The following is a 13391-nucleotide window of genomic DNA, read 5'->3' as shown; positions in this document are numbered from 1 at the left end:
ACAACAGACTTAAACAATCCTCTGGACAGATGCTTATATTGATCAAGATTTTGCCATTCTTATTGGACTGTGTTGTGGAGAAAAATCCATATATCCAGTTTATTTTGGATTTAATTGAAATTGTTAAAATACTTTTTGCCCCAGTTTTGTCTGTACAAACTGTGTCCAAACTAAAACAGATGATAGAGAATCATCTTAAACAATTCAGACAACTATTTCCTGAAAACAATGTAATCCCAAAGCAACATTACATGCTACATCTTCCCTCTCAGATTATTGCTCTGGGACCTGTAATACGGCATATGTGCATGAGATTCGAGTCTAAACATAGTTTTTTTAAACAATGGTCATCCAAATTAAATTTTAAGAATGTGTGCAAGTCTCTTGTAAACCACAATCAGCTGCTGGAGTGTTGTCAAAGTGAAACAGGAATTGAGCATCCAATTTTTTTACATGAAAAAGAGCTAGGTCCTGTATCAGATGTATCTAATATTAATCATTTACAATCAAAGGTTGTAGATTTTTTGGGCATTGAAGATGCTGTACATCATGCTGTTAGAGTAAAGTGGCTTATTTCACATGGTAGCAAATACATCTGTGACAGATCCATGATTCTTATTTCAGCAAATGGTTTAATCCCTACCTTTGGACTTATAAAAAACATTTTTGTTGTTAATAGTGTGCTATATTGCTTTGAATACCAGGTGTATGAAACATTGGGTTTTAACAAAGAGTTTCTTGCCTATGAAGTTGCGATACCTAACCTTGCCCAAGCAACCGAACTGACTGATGTTGAAAACCTACTTGATTATACCTCATATTACACAGTCAATTTCAAAAACTGTGTCTATGTTATGACAAAATATAACCTGGAAGATGTCATTGCTTTAAACCTATAATAAATATGTTGATGGGACTGTGTTTTTCTTATTTAAAGAAAATCAAGTGAGTGGTTCTTATTTTGAGAAAGATTTTTATTTGAAACGATAGCTGAATTTTTTTTTGCTTGAAATTAATGTAAAATGGTTAAATTTCAGATTTACAGACTACATAAGAATAAAAAACAAAATTAACTTAAAACAAGACTGATCTTCTAACGCATTAGACTGGAAACTAGCTTGTAATGTTTAAAACAAGATGGAGAAGATAATTTGGCTAGATTAAAGACAACAAATCTTGTTAAGCTGCAAATAATTTGCAGTGTGGACCTTGTTTTCACACAAATGGACCCAGAATGATGTGAAATTGTGCTTTGTGCAACCTAATTCTTGGTGCCATTTAAAAACCATAAGTGCTAATGACTCCATTCCTTTTTGTGGTTGTAGGGGCTGTTGATTGGAGTACACTAAAACAAACCTGACCTCTCTAGGACATTCAGAAGCCAAGTTATAAGGTCACAAATGTGTAACTGGACTACTTCTTTAAATTGACACCAGATCCGGTGACCTTTGGGACATGGTTTGACCCCCTTAGGAAAGTGCTATCATCATGAAACGTTCAGATCACTTACAACTCAATATATTCTACCTTCTTGTAACGTTTCAGCCTGATTGGACCTTGTTTTCACACAAATGGACCCAGAATGATGTGAAATTGTGCTTTGTGCAACATAATTCTGGGTGCCATTTACAAACCATAAGTGTTAATGACTCCATTCCTTTTTGTGGTTGTAGGGGCTGTTAATTGGAGTACACTAAAATAAACCTGACCTCTCTAGGACATTCAGAAGCCAAGTTATAAGCCCACAAAGGTGTAACTGGACTACTTCTTTAAAGTGACACCAGATCCGGTGACCTTTGGGACATGGTTTGACCCCCTTAGGAATGTGCGATCATCATGAAACGTTCAGATCACTTACAACTCAATAGATTCTACCTTCTTGTAACGTTTCAGCCTGATTGGACCTTGTTTTCACACAAATGGCCCCATAATGATGTGAAATTGTGCTTCGTGCAACATAATTCTGGGTGCCATTTAAAAACCATAAGTGCTAATGACTCCATTCCTTTTTGGGGTAATGGGGGCTGTTAATTGGAGTACTCTAAAACAAACCTGACCTCTCTAGGATATTAAGAAGCCAAGTTATAAGCCCACAAAGGTGTAACTGGACTACTTCTTTAAAGTGACACCAGTCCCGGTGACCTTTGGGACATCGTTTGACCCCCTTAGGAATGTGCGATCATCATGAAACGTTCAGATCGCTTACAACTCAATAGATTCTACCTTCTTGTAATGTTTCAGCCTGATTGGACCTTGTTTTCACACAAATGAACCCAGAATGATGTGAAATTGTGCTTCGTGCAACATAATTCTGGGTGCCATTTAAAAACCATAAGTGCTAATGACTCCATTCCTATTTGGGGTAATGGGGGCTGTTAATTGCAGTACTCTAAAACAAACTTGACCTCTCTAGGATATTCAGAAGCCAAGTTATAATCCCACAAATGTGTAACTGGACTACTTCTTTAAAGTGACACCAGGCCCGGTGACCTTTGGGACATGGTTTGACCCCCTATAGGAATGTGCGATCATGATGAAACGTTCAGATCACTTACAACTCAATAGATTCTACCTTCTTGTAACGTTTCAGCCTGATTGGACCTTGTTTTCACACAAATGGACCCAGAATGATGTGAAATTGTGCTTCGTGCAACATAATTCTGGGTGCCATTTAAAAATTATAAGTGCTAATGACTCCATTCCTTTTTGTGGTTGTAGGGGCTGTTGATTGGAGTACACTAAAACAAACCTGATCTCTCTAGGATATTCAGAAGCCAAGTTATAAGCCCACAAATGTGTAACTGGACTACTTCTTTAAAGTGACACCAGGCCCTGTGACCTTTGGGACATGGTTTGACCCCCTATAGGAATGTGCGATCATCATGAAACGTTCAGATCACTTACAACTCAATAGATTCTACCTTCCTGTAACGTTTCTGCCTGATTGGACCTTGTTTTCACACAAATGAACCCAGAATGATGTGAAATTGTGCTTCATGCAACATAATTCTGGGTGCCATTTAAAAACCATAAGTGCTAATGACTCCATTCCTTTTTGTGGTTGTAGGGGCTGTTGATTGGAGTACACTAAAACAAACCTGACCTCTCTAGGACATTCAGAAGCCAAGTTATAATCCCACAAATGTGTAACTGGACTACTTCTTTAAAGTGACACCAGGCCCGGTGACCTTTGGGACATGGTTTGACCCCCTATAGGAATGTGCGATCATAATGAAACATTCAGATCACTTACAACTCAATAGATTCTACCTTCCTGTAACGTTTCAGCCTGATTGGACCTTGTTTTCACACAAATGAACCCAGAATGATGTGAAATTGTGCTTCATGCAACATAATTCTGGGTGCCATTTAAAAACCATCAGTGCTAATGACTTCATTGCTTTTTGGGGTAATGGGGGCTGTTAATTGGAGTACTCTAAAACAAACCTGACCTCTCTAGGATATTAAGAAGCCAAGTTATAAGCCCACAAAGGTGTAACTGGACTACTTCTTTAAAGTGACACCAGTCCCGGTGACCTTTGGGACATCGTTTGACCCCCTTAGGAATGTGCGATCATCATGAAACGTTCAGATCACTTACAACTCAATAGACTATACCTTCTTGTAATGTTTCAGCCTGATTGGACCTTGTTTTCACACAAATGCACCCAGAGTGATGTGAAATTGTGCTTTGTGCAACATAATTCTGGGTGCCATTTAAAAACCATAAGTGCTAATGACTCCATTCCTTTTTGAGGTAATAGGGGCTGTTAATTGGAGTACTCTAAAACAAACTTGACCTCTCTAGGATATTCAGAAGCCAAGTTATAAGCCCACAAATGTGTAACTGGACTACATCTTTAAAGTGACACCAGGCCCGGTGACCTTTGGGACATGGTTTGACCCCCTATAGGAATATGCGATCATCATGAAACGTTCAGATCACGTACAACTCAATAGATTCTACCTTCTTGTAACGTTTCAGCCTGATTGGACCTTGTTTTCACACAAATGGACCCAGAATGATGTGAAATTGTGCTTTGTGCAACCTAATTCTTGGTGCCATTTACAAACCATAAGTGCTAATGACTCCATTCCTTTTTGTGGTTGTAGGGGCTGTTGATTGGAGTACACTAAAAAAAACTGACCTCTCTAGGACATTCAGAAGCCAAGTTATAAGCCCACAGAGGTGTAACTGGACTACTTCTTTAAAGTGACACAAGGCCCAGTGACCTTTGGGACATGGTTTGACCCCCTATAGGAATGTGCGATCATCATGAAACGTTCAGATCACTTACAACTCAATAGATTCTACCTTCTTGTAACGTTTCATCCTGATTGGACCTTGTTTTCACACAAATGGACCCAGAATGATGTGAAATTGTGCTTCGTGCAACATAATTCTGGGTGCCATTTACAAACCATAAGTGCTAATGACTCCATTCCTTTTTGGGGTAATGGGGGCTGTTAACTGGAGTACTCTAAATTAAACCTGACCTCTCTAGGATATTCAGAAGCCAAGTTATAAGCCCACGAAGGTGTAACTGCACTACTTCTTTAAAGTGACACCAGGCCCGGTGACCTTTGGGACATGGTTTGACCCCCTATAGGAATGTGCGATCATCATGAAACGTTCAGATCACTTACAACTCAATAGATTTTACCTTCTTGTAACGTTTCATCCTGATTGGACCTTGTTTTCACACAAATGGACCCAGAATGATGTGAAATTGTGCTTTGTGCAACATAATTCTGGGTGCCATTTACAAACCAAAAGTGCTAATGACTCCATTCCTTTTAGGGGTAATGGGGGCTGTTAATTGGAGTACTCTAAATTAAACCCGACCTCTCTAGGATATTCAGAAGCCAAGTTATAAGCCCACAAAGGTGAAACTGCACTACTTCTTTAAAGTGACACAAGGCCCGGTGACCTTTGGGACATGGTTTGACCCCCTATAGGAATGTGCGATCATCATGAAACATTCAGATCACTTACAACTCAATAGATTTTACCTTCTTGTAACGTTTCAGCCTGATTGGACCTTGTTTTCACACAAATGGACCCAGAATGATGTGAAATTGTGCTTCGTGCAACATAATTCTGGGTGCCATTTACAAACCATAAGTGCTAATGACTCCATTCCTTTTTGTGGTTGTAGGGGCTGTTGATTGGAGTACACTAAAACAAACCTGATCTCTCTAGGACATTCAGAAGCCAAGTTATAAGCCCACAATTGTGTAACTGGACCACTTCTTTAAATTGACACCAGATCCGGTGACCTTTGGGACATGGTTTGACCCCCTTAGGAAAGTGCTATCATTATGAAACGTTCAGATCACTTACAACTCAATAGATTCTACCTTCTTGTAACGTTTCCGCCTGATTGGACCTTGTTTTCACACAAATGAACCCAGAATGATGTGAAATTGTGCTTCGTGCAACATAATTCTGGGTGCCATTTAAAAACCATAAGTGCTAATGACTCCATTCCTATTTGGGGTAATGGGGGCTGTTAATTGCAGTACTCTAAAACAAACTTGACCTCTCTAGGATATTCAGAAGCCAAGTTATAATCCCACAAATGTGTAACTGGACTACTTCTTTGAAGTGACACCAGGCCCGGTGACCTTTGGGACATGGTTTGACCCCCTATAGGAATGTGCGATCATGATGAAACGTTCAGATCACTTACAACTCAATAGATTCTACCTTCTTGTAACGTTTCAGCCTGATTGGACCTTGTTTTCACACAAATGGACCCAGAATGATGTGAAATTGTGCTTCGTGCAACATATATCTGGGTGCCATTTAAAAATTATAAGTGCTAATGACTCCATTCCTTTTTGTGGTTGTAGGGGCTGTTGATTGGAGTACACTAAAACAAACCTGATCTCTCTAGGATATTCAGAAGCCAAGTTATAAGCCCACAAATGTGTAACTGGACTACTTCTTTAAAGTGACACCAGGCCCTGTGACCTTTGGGACATGGTTTGACCCCCTATAGGAATGTGCGATCATCATGAAACGTTCAGATCACTTACAACTCAATAGATTCTACCTTCCTGTAACGTTTCTGCCTGATTGGACCTTGTTTTCACACAAATGAACCCAGAATGATGTGAAATTGTGCTTCATGCAACATAATTCTGGGTGCCATTTAAAAACCATAAGTGCTAATGACTCCATTCCTTTTTGTGGTTGTAGGGGCTGTTGATTGGAGTACACTAAAACAAACCTGACCTCTCTAGGACATTCAGAAGCCAAGTTATAAGCCCACAAAGGTGTAACTGGACTACTTCTTTAAAGTGACACCAGGCCCAGTGACCTTTGGGACATGGTTTGACCCCCTATAGGAATGTGCGATCATCATGAAACGTTCAGATAACTTACAACTCAATAGATTCTACCTTCTTGTAACGTTTCAGCCTGATTGGACCTTGTTTTCACACAAATGGACCCAGAATGATGTGAAATTGTGCTTCGTGCAACATAATTCTGGGTGCCATTTACAAACCATGAATGCTAATGACTCCATTCCTTTTTGTGGTTATAGGGGCTGTTGATTGGAGTACACTAAAACAAACCTGATCTCTCTAGGATATTCAGAAGCCAAGTTATAAGCCCACAAATGTGTAACTGGACTACTTCTTTAAAGTGACACCAGGCCCGGTGACCTTTGGGACATGGTTTGACCCCCTATAGGAATGTGCGATCATCATGAAACGTTCAGATCACTTACAACTCAATAGATTCTACCTTCCTGAAACGTTTCAGCCTGATTGGACCTTGTTTTCACACAAATGAACCCAGAATGATGTGAAATTGTGCTTCATGCAACATAATTCTGGGTGCCATTTAAAAACCATAAGTGCTAATGACTCCATTCCTTTTTGAGGTAATAGGGGCTGATAATTGGAGTACTCTAAAACAAACTTGACCTCTCTAGGATATTCAGAAGCCAAGTTATAAGCCCACAAATGTGTAACTGGACTACTTCTTTAAAGTGACACCAGGCCCGGTGACCTTTGGGACATGGTTTGACCCCCTATAGGAATGTGCGATCATCATGAAACGTTCAGATCACTTACAACTCAATAGATTCTACCTTCTTGTAACGTTTCACCCTGATTGGACCTTGTTTTCACACAAATGGACGCAGAATTATGTGAAATTGTGCTTCGTGCAACATAATTCTGGGTGCCATTTACAAACCATAAGTGCTAATGACTCCATTCCTTTTTGTGGTTGTAGGGGCTGTTGATTGGAGTACACTAAAACAAACCTGACCTCTCTAGGACATTCAGAAGCCAAGTTATAAGCACACAAAGGTGTAACTGGACTACTTCTTTAAAGTGACACCAGGCCCAGTGACCTTTGGGACATGGTTTGACCCCCTATAGGAAAGTGCGATCATCATGAAACGTTCCGATCACTTACAACTCAATAGATTCTGCCTTCTTGTAACGTTTCAGCCTGATTGGACCTTGTTTTCACACAAATGGACCCAGAATTATGTGAAATTGTGCTTCGTGCAACATAATTCTGGGTGCCATTTACAAACCATAAGTGCTAATGACTCCATTCCTTTTTGTGGTTGTAGGGGCTGTTGATTGGAGTACACTAAAACAAACCTGATCTCTCTAGGACATTCAGAAGCCAAGTTATAAGCCCACAAATGTGTAACTGGACTACTTCTTTAAAGTGACACCAGGCCCGGTGACCTTTGGGACATGGTTTGACCCCCTATAGGAATGTGCGATCATCATGAAACGTTCAGATCACTTACAACTCAATAGATTCTACCTTCTTGTAACGTTTCAGCCTGATTGGACCTTGTTTTCACACAAATGGACGCAGAATTATGTGAAATTGTGCTTCGTGCAACATAATTCTGGGTGCCATTTACAAACCATAAGTGCTAATGACTCCATTCCTTTTTGTGGTTGTAGGGGCTGTTGATTGGAGTACACTAAAACAAACCTGACCTCTCTAGGACATTCAGAAGCCAAGTTATAAGCCCACAAAGGTGTAACTGGACTACTTCTTCAAAGTGACACCAGGCCCAGTGACCTTTGGGACATGGTTTGACCCCCTATAGGAATGTGCGATCATCATGAAACGTTCCGATCACTTACAACTCAATAGATTCTGCCTTCTTGTAACGTTTCAGCCTGATTGGACCTTGTTTTCACACAAATGGACCCAGAATTATGTGAAATTGTGCTTCGTGCAACATAATTCTGGGTGCCATTTACAAACCATAAGTGCTAATGACTCCATTCCTTTTTGTGGTTGTAGGGGCTGTTGATTGGAGTACACTAAAACAAACCTGATCTCTCTAGGACATTCAGAAGCCAAGTTATAAGCCCACAAATGTGTAACTGGACCACTTCTTTAAATTGACACCAGATCCGGTGACCTTTGGGACATGGTTTGACCCCCTTAGGAAAGTGCGATCATCATGAAACGTTCAGATCACTTACAACTCAATAGATTCTACCTTCTTGTAACGTTTCAGCCTGATTGGACCTTGTTTTCACACAAATGGACCCAGAATGATGTGAAATTGTGCTTCGTGCAACATAATTCTGGGTGCCATTTAAAAACCATAAGTGCTAATGACTCCATTCCTTTTTGAGGTAATAGGGGCTGTTAATAGGAGTACTCTAAAACAAACTTGACCTCTCTAGGATATTCAGAAGCCAAGTTATAAGCCCACAAATGTGTAACTGGACTACTTCTTTAAAGTGACACCAGGCCCGGTGACCTTTGGGACATGGTTTGACCCCCTATAGGAATATGCGATCATCATGAAACGTTCAGATCACTTACAACTCAATAGATTCTACCTTTCTGTAACGTTTCAGCCCTATCGGACCTTGTTTTCACACAAATGAACCCAGAATGATGTGAAATTGTGCTTTGTGCAACATAATTCTGAGTGCCATTTAAAAACCATAAGTGCTAATGACTCCATTCCTTTTTGTGGATGTAGGGACTGTTGATTGGAGTACACTAAAACAAACCTGATCTCTCTAGGACATTCAGAAGCCAAATTATAAGCCCACAAATGTGTAACTGGACTACTTCTTTAAATTGACAACAGATCCGTTGACCTTTGGGACATGGTTTGACCCCCTTAGGAAAGTGCTATCATCATGAAACGTTCAGATCACTTACAACTCAGTAGATTCTACCTTCCTGTAACGTTTCAGCCTGATTGGACCTTGTTTTCACACAAATGGACCCAGAATGTTGTGAAATTGTGCTTCGTGCAACATAATTCTGGGTGCCATTTAAAAACCATAAGTGCTAATGACTCCATTCCTTTTCGTGGTTGTAGAGGCTGTTGATTGGAGTACACTAAAATACACCTGATCTCTCTAGGACATTCAGAAGCCAAGTTATAAGCCCACAAATGTGTAACTGGACTACTTCTTTAAAGTGACACCAGATCCGGTGACGTTTGGGACATGGTTTGACCCCCTTAGGAATGTGCGATCATCATGAAACGTTCAGATCACTTACAACTCAATAGATTCTACCTTCTTGTAACGTTTCAGCCTGATTGGACCTTGTTTACACACAAATGGCCCCAGAATGATGTGAAATTGTGCTTCGTGCAACATAATTCTGGGTGCCATTTAAAAACCATAAGTGCTAATGACTCCATTCCTTTTTGAGGTAATAAGGGCTGTTAATTGGAGTACTCTAAAACAAGCTTGACCTCTCTAGGATATTCAGAAGCCAAGTTATAAGCCCACAAATGTGTAACTGGACTACTTCTTTAAAGTGACACAAGATCCGGTGACCTTTGGGACATGGTTTGACCCCCTTAGGAATGTGCGATCATCATGAAACGTTCACATCACTTACAACTCAATAGATGCTACCTTCTTGTAACGTTTCAGCCTGATTGGACCTTGTTTTCACACAAATGGACCCAGAATGATGTGAAAATGTGCTTCGTGCAACATAATTCTGGGTGCCATTTAAAAACCATAAGTGCTAATGACTCCATTCCTTTTTGTGGTTGTAGGGGCTGTTGATTGGAGTACACTAAAACAAACCTGACCTCTCTAGGACATTCAGAAGCCAAGTTATAAACCCACAAAGGTGTAACTGGACTACTTCTTTAAAGTGACACCAGGCCCAGTGACCTTTGGGACATGGTTTGACCCCCTATAGGAATGTGCGATCATCATGAAACGTTCAGATCACTTACAACTCAATAGATTCTACCTTCTTGTAACGTTTCAGCCTGATTGGACCTTGTTTTCACACAAATGGACCCAGAATGATGTGAAATTGTGCTTCGTGCAACATAATTCTGGGTGCCATTTACAAACCATAAGTGCTAATGACTCCATTCCTTTTTGAGGTAATAGGGGCTGATAATTGGAGTACTCTAAAACAAACTTGACCTCTCTAGGATATTCAGAAGCCAAGTTATAAGCCCACAAATGTGTAACTGGACTACTTCTTTAAAGTGACACCAGGCCCGGTGACCTTTGGGACATGGTTTGACCCCCTATAGGAATGTGCGATCATCATGAAACGTTCAGATCACTTACAACTCAATAGATTCTACCTTCTTGTAACGTTTCACCCTGATTGGACCTTGTTTTCACACAAATGGACGCAGAATTATGTGAAATTGTGCTTCGTGCAACATAATTCTGGGTGCCATTTACAAACCATAAGTGCTAATGACTCCATTCCTTTTTGTGGTTGTAGGGGCTGTTGATTGGAGTACACTAAAACAAACCTGACCTCTCTAGGACATTCAGAAGCCAAGTTATAAGCACACAAAGGTGTAACTGGACTACTTCTTTAAAGTGACACCAGGCCCAGTGACCTTTGGGACATGGTTTGACCCCCTATAGGAATGTGCGATCATCATGAAACGTTCCGATCACTTACAACTCAATAGATTCTGCCTTCTTGTAACGTTTCAGCCTGATTGGACCTTGTTTTCACACAAATGGACCCAGAATTATGTGAAATTGTGCTTCGTGCAACATAATTCTGGGTGCCATTTACAAACCATAAGTGCTAATGACTCCATTCCTTTTTGTGGTTGTAGGGGCTGTTGATTGGAGTACACTAAAACAAACCTGATCTCTCTAGGACATTCAGAAGCCAAGTTATAAGCCCACAAATGTGTAACTGGACTACTTCTTTAAAGTGACACCAGGCCCGGTGACCTTTGGGACATGGTTTGACCCCCTATAGGAATGTGCGATCATCATGAAACGTTCAGATCACTTACAACTCAATAGATTCTACCTTCTTGTAACGTTTCAGCCTGATTGGACCTTGTTTTCACACAAATGGACGCAGAATTATGTGAAATTGTGCTTCGTGCAACATAATTCTGGGTGCCATTTACAAACCATAAGTGCTAATGACTCCATTCCTTTTTGTGGTTGTAGGGGCTGTTGATTGGAGTACACTAAAACAAACCTGACCTCTCTAGGACATTCAGAAGCCAAGTTATAAGCCCACAAAGGTGTAACTGGACTACTTCTTCAAAGTGACACCAGGCCCAGTGACCTTTGGGACATGGTTTGACCCCCTATAGGAATGTGCGATCATCATGAAACGTTCCGATCACTTACAACTCAATAGATTCTGCCTTCTTGTAACGTTTCAGCCTGATTGGACCTTGTTTTCACACAAATGGACCCAGAATTATGTGAAATTGTGCTTCGTGCAACATAATTCTGGGTGCCATTTACAAACCATAAGTGCTAATGACTCCATTCCTTTTTGTGGTTGTAGGGGCTGTTGATTGGAGTACACTAAAACAAACCTGATCTCTCTAGGACATTCAGAAGCCAAGTTATAAGCCCACAAATGTGTAACTGGACCACTTCTTTAAATTGACACCAGATCCGGTGACCTTTGGGACATGGTTTGACCCCCTTAGGAAAGTGCGATCATCATGAAACGTTCAGATCACTTACAACTCAATAGATTCTACCTTCTTGTAACGTTTCAGCCTGATTGGACCTTGTTTTCACACAAATGGACCCAGAATGATGTGAAATTGTGCTTCGTGCAACATAATTCTGGGTGCCATTTAAAAACCATAAGTGCTAATGACTCCATTCCTTTTTGAGGTAATAGGGGCTGTTAATTGGAGTACTCTAAAACAAACTTGACCTCTCTAGGATATTCAGAAGCCAAGTTATAAGCCCACAAATGTGTAACTGGACTACTTCTTTAAAGTGACACCAGGCCCGGTGACCTTTGGGACATGGTTTGACCCCCTATAGGAATATGCGATCATCATGAAACGTTCAGATCACTTACAACTCAATAGATTCTACCTTTCTGTAACGTTTCAGCCCTATCGGACCTTGTTTTCACACAAATGAACCCAGAATGATGTGAAATTGTGCTTTGTGCAACATAATTCTGAGTGCCATTTAAAAACCATAAGTGCTAATGACTCCATTCCTTTTTGTGGATGTAGGGACTGTTGATTGGAGTACACTAAAACAAACCTGATCTCTCTAGGACATTCAGAAGCCAAATTATAAGCCCACAAATGTGTAACTGGACTACTTCTTTAAATTGACACCAGATCCGTTGACCTTTGGGACATGGTTTTACCCCCTTAGGAAAGTGCTATCATCATGAAACGTTCAGATCACTTACAACTCAGTAGATTCTACCTTCCTGTAACGTTTCAGCCTGATTGGACCTTGTTTTCACACAAATGGACCCAGAATGTTGTGAAATTGTGCTTCGTGCAACATAATTCTGGGTGCCATTTAAAAACCATAAGTGCTAATGACTCCATTCCTTTTCGTGGTTGTAGAGGCTGTTGATTGGAGTACACTAAAATACACCTGATCTCTCTAGGACATTCAGAAGCCAAGTTATAAGCCCACAAATGTGTAACTGGACTACTTCTTTAAAGTGACACCAGATCCGGTGACGTTTGGGACATGGTTTGACCCCCTTAGGAATGTGCGATCATCATGAAACGTTCAGATCACTTACAACTCAATAGATTCTACCTTCTTGTAACGTTTCAGCCTGATTGGACCTTGTTTACACACAAATGGCCCCAGAATGATGTGAAATTGTGCTTCGTGCAACATAATTCTGGGTGCCATTTAAAAACCATAAGTGCTAATGACTCCATTCCTTTTTGAGGTAATAAGGGCTGTTAATTGGAGTACTCTAAAACAAGCTTGACCTCTCTAGGATATTCAGAAGCCAAGTTATAAGCCCACAAATGTGTAACTGGACTACTTCTTTAAAGTGACACAAGATCCGGTGACCTTTGGGACATGGTTTGACCCCCTTAGGAATGTGCGATCATCATGAAACGTTCACATCACTTACAACTCAATAGATGCTACCTTCTTGTAAC

This window comes from Nothobranchius furzeri, chromosome 10, assembly GCF_043380555.1.
Source record: "Nothobranchius furzeri strain GRZ-AD chromosome 10, NfurGRZ-RIMD1, whole genome shotgun sequence".
Lineage (NCBI taxonomy): Eukaryota > Metazoa > Chordata > Actinopteri > Cyprinodontiformes > Nothobranchiidae > Nothobranchius > Nothobranchius furzeri.
This window is presented reverse-complemented; position numbering follows the sequence as displayed.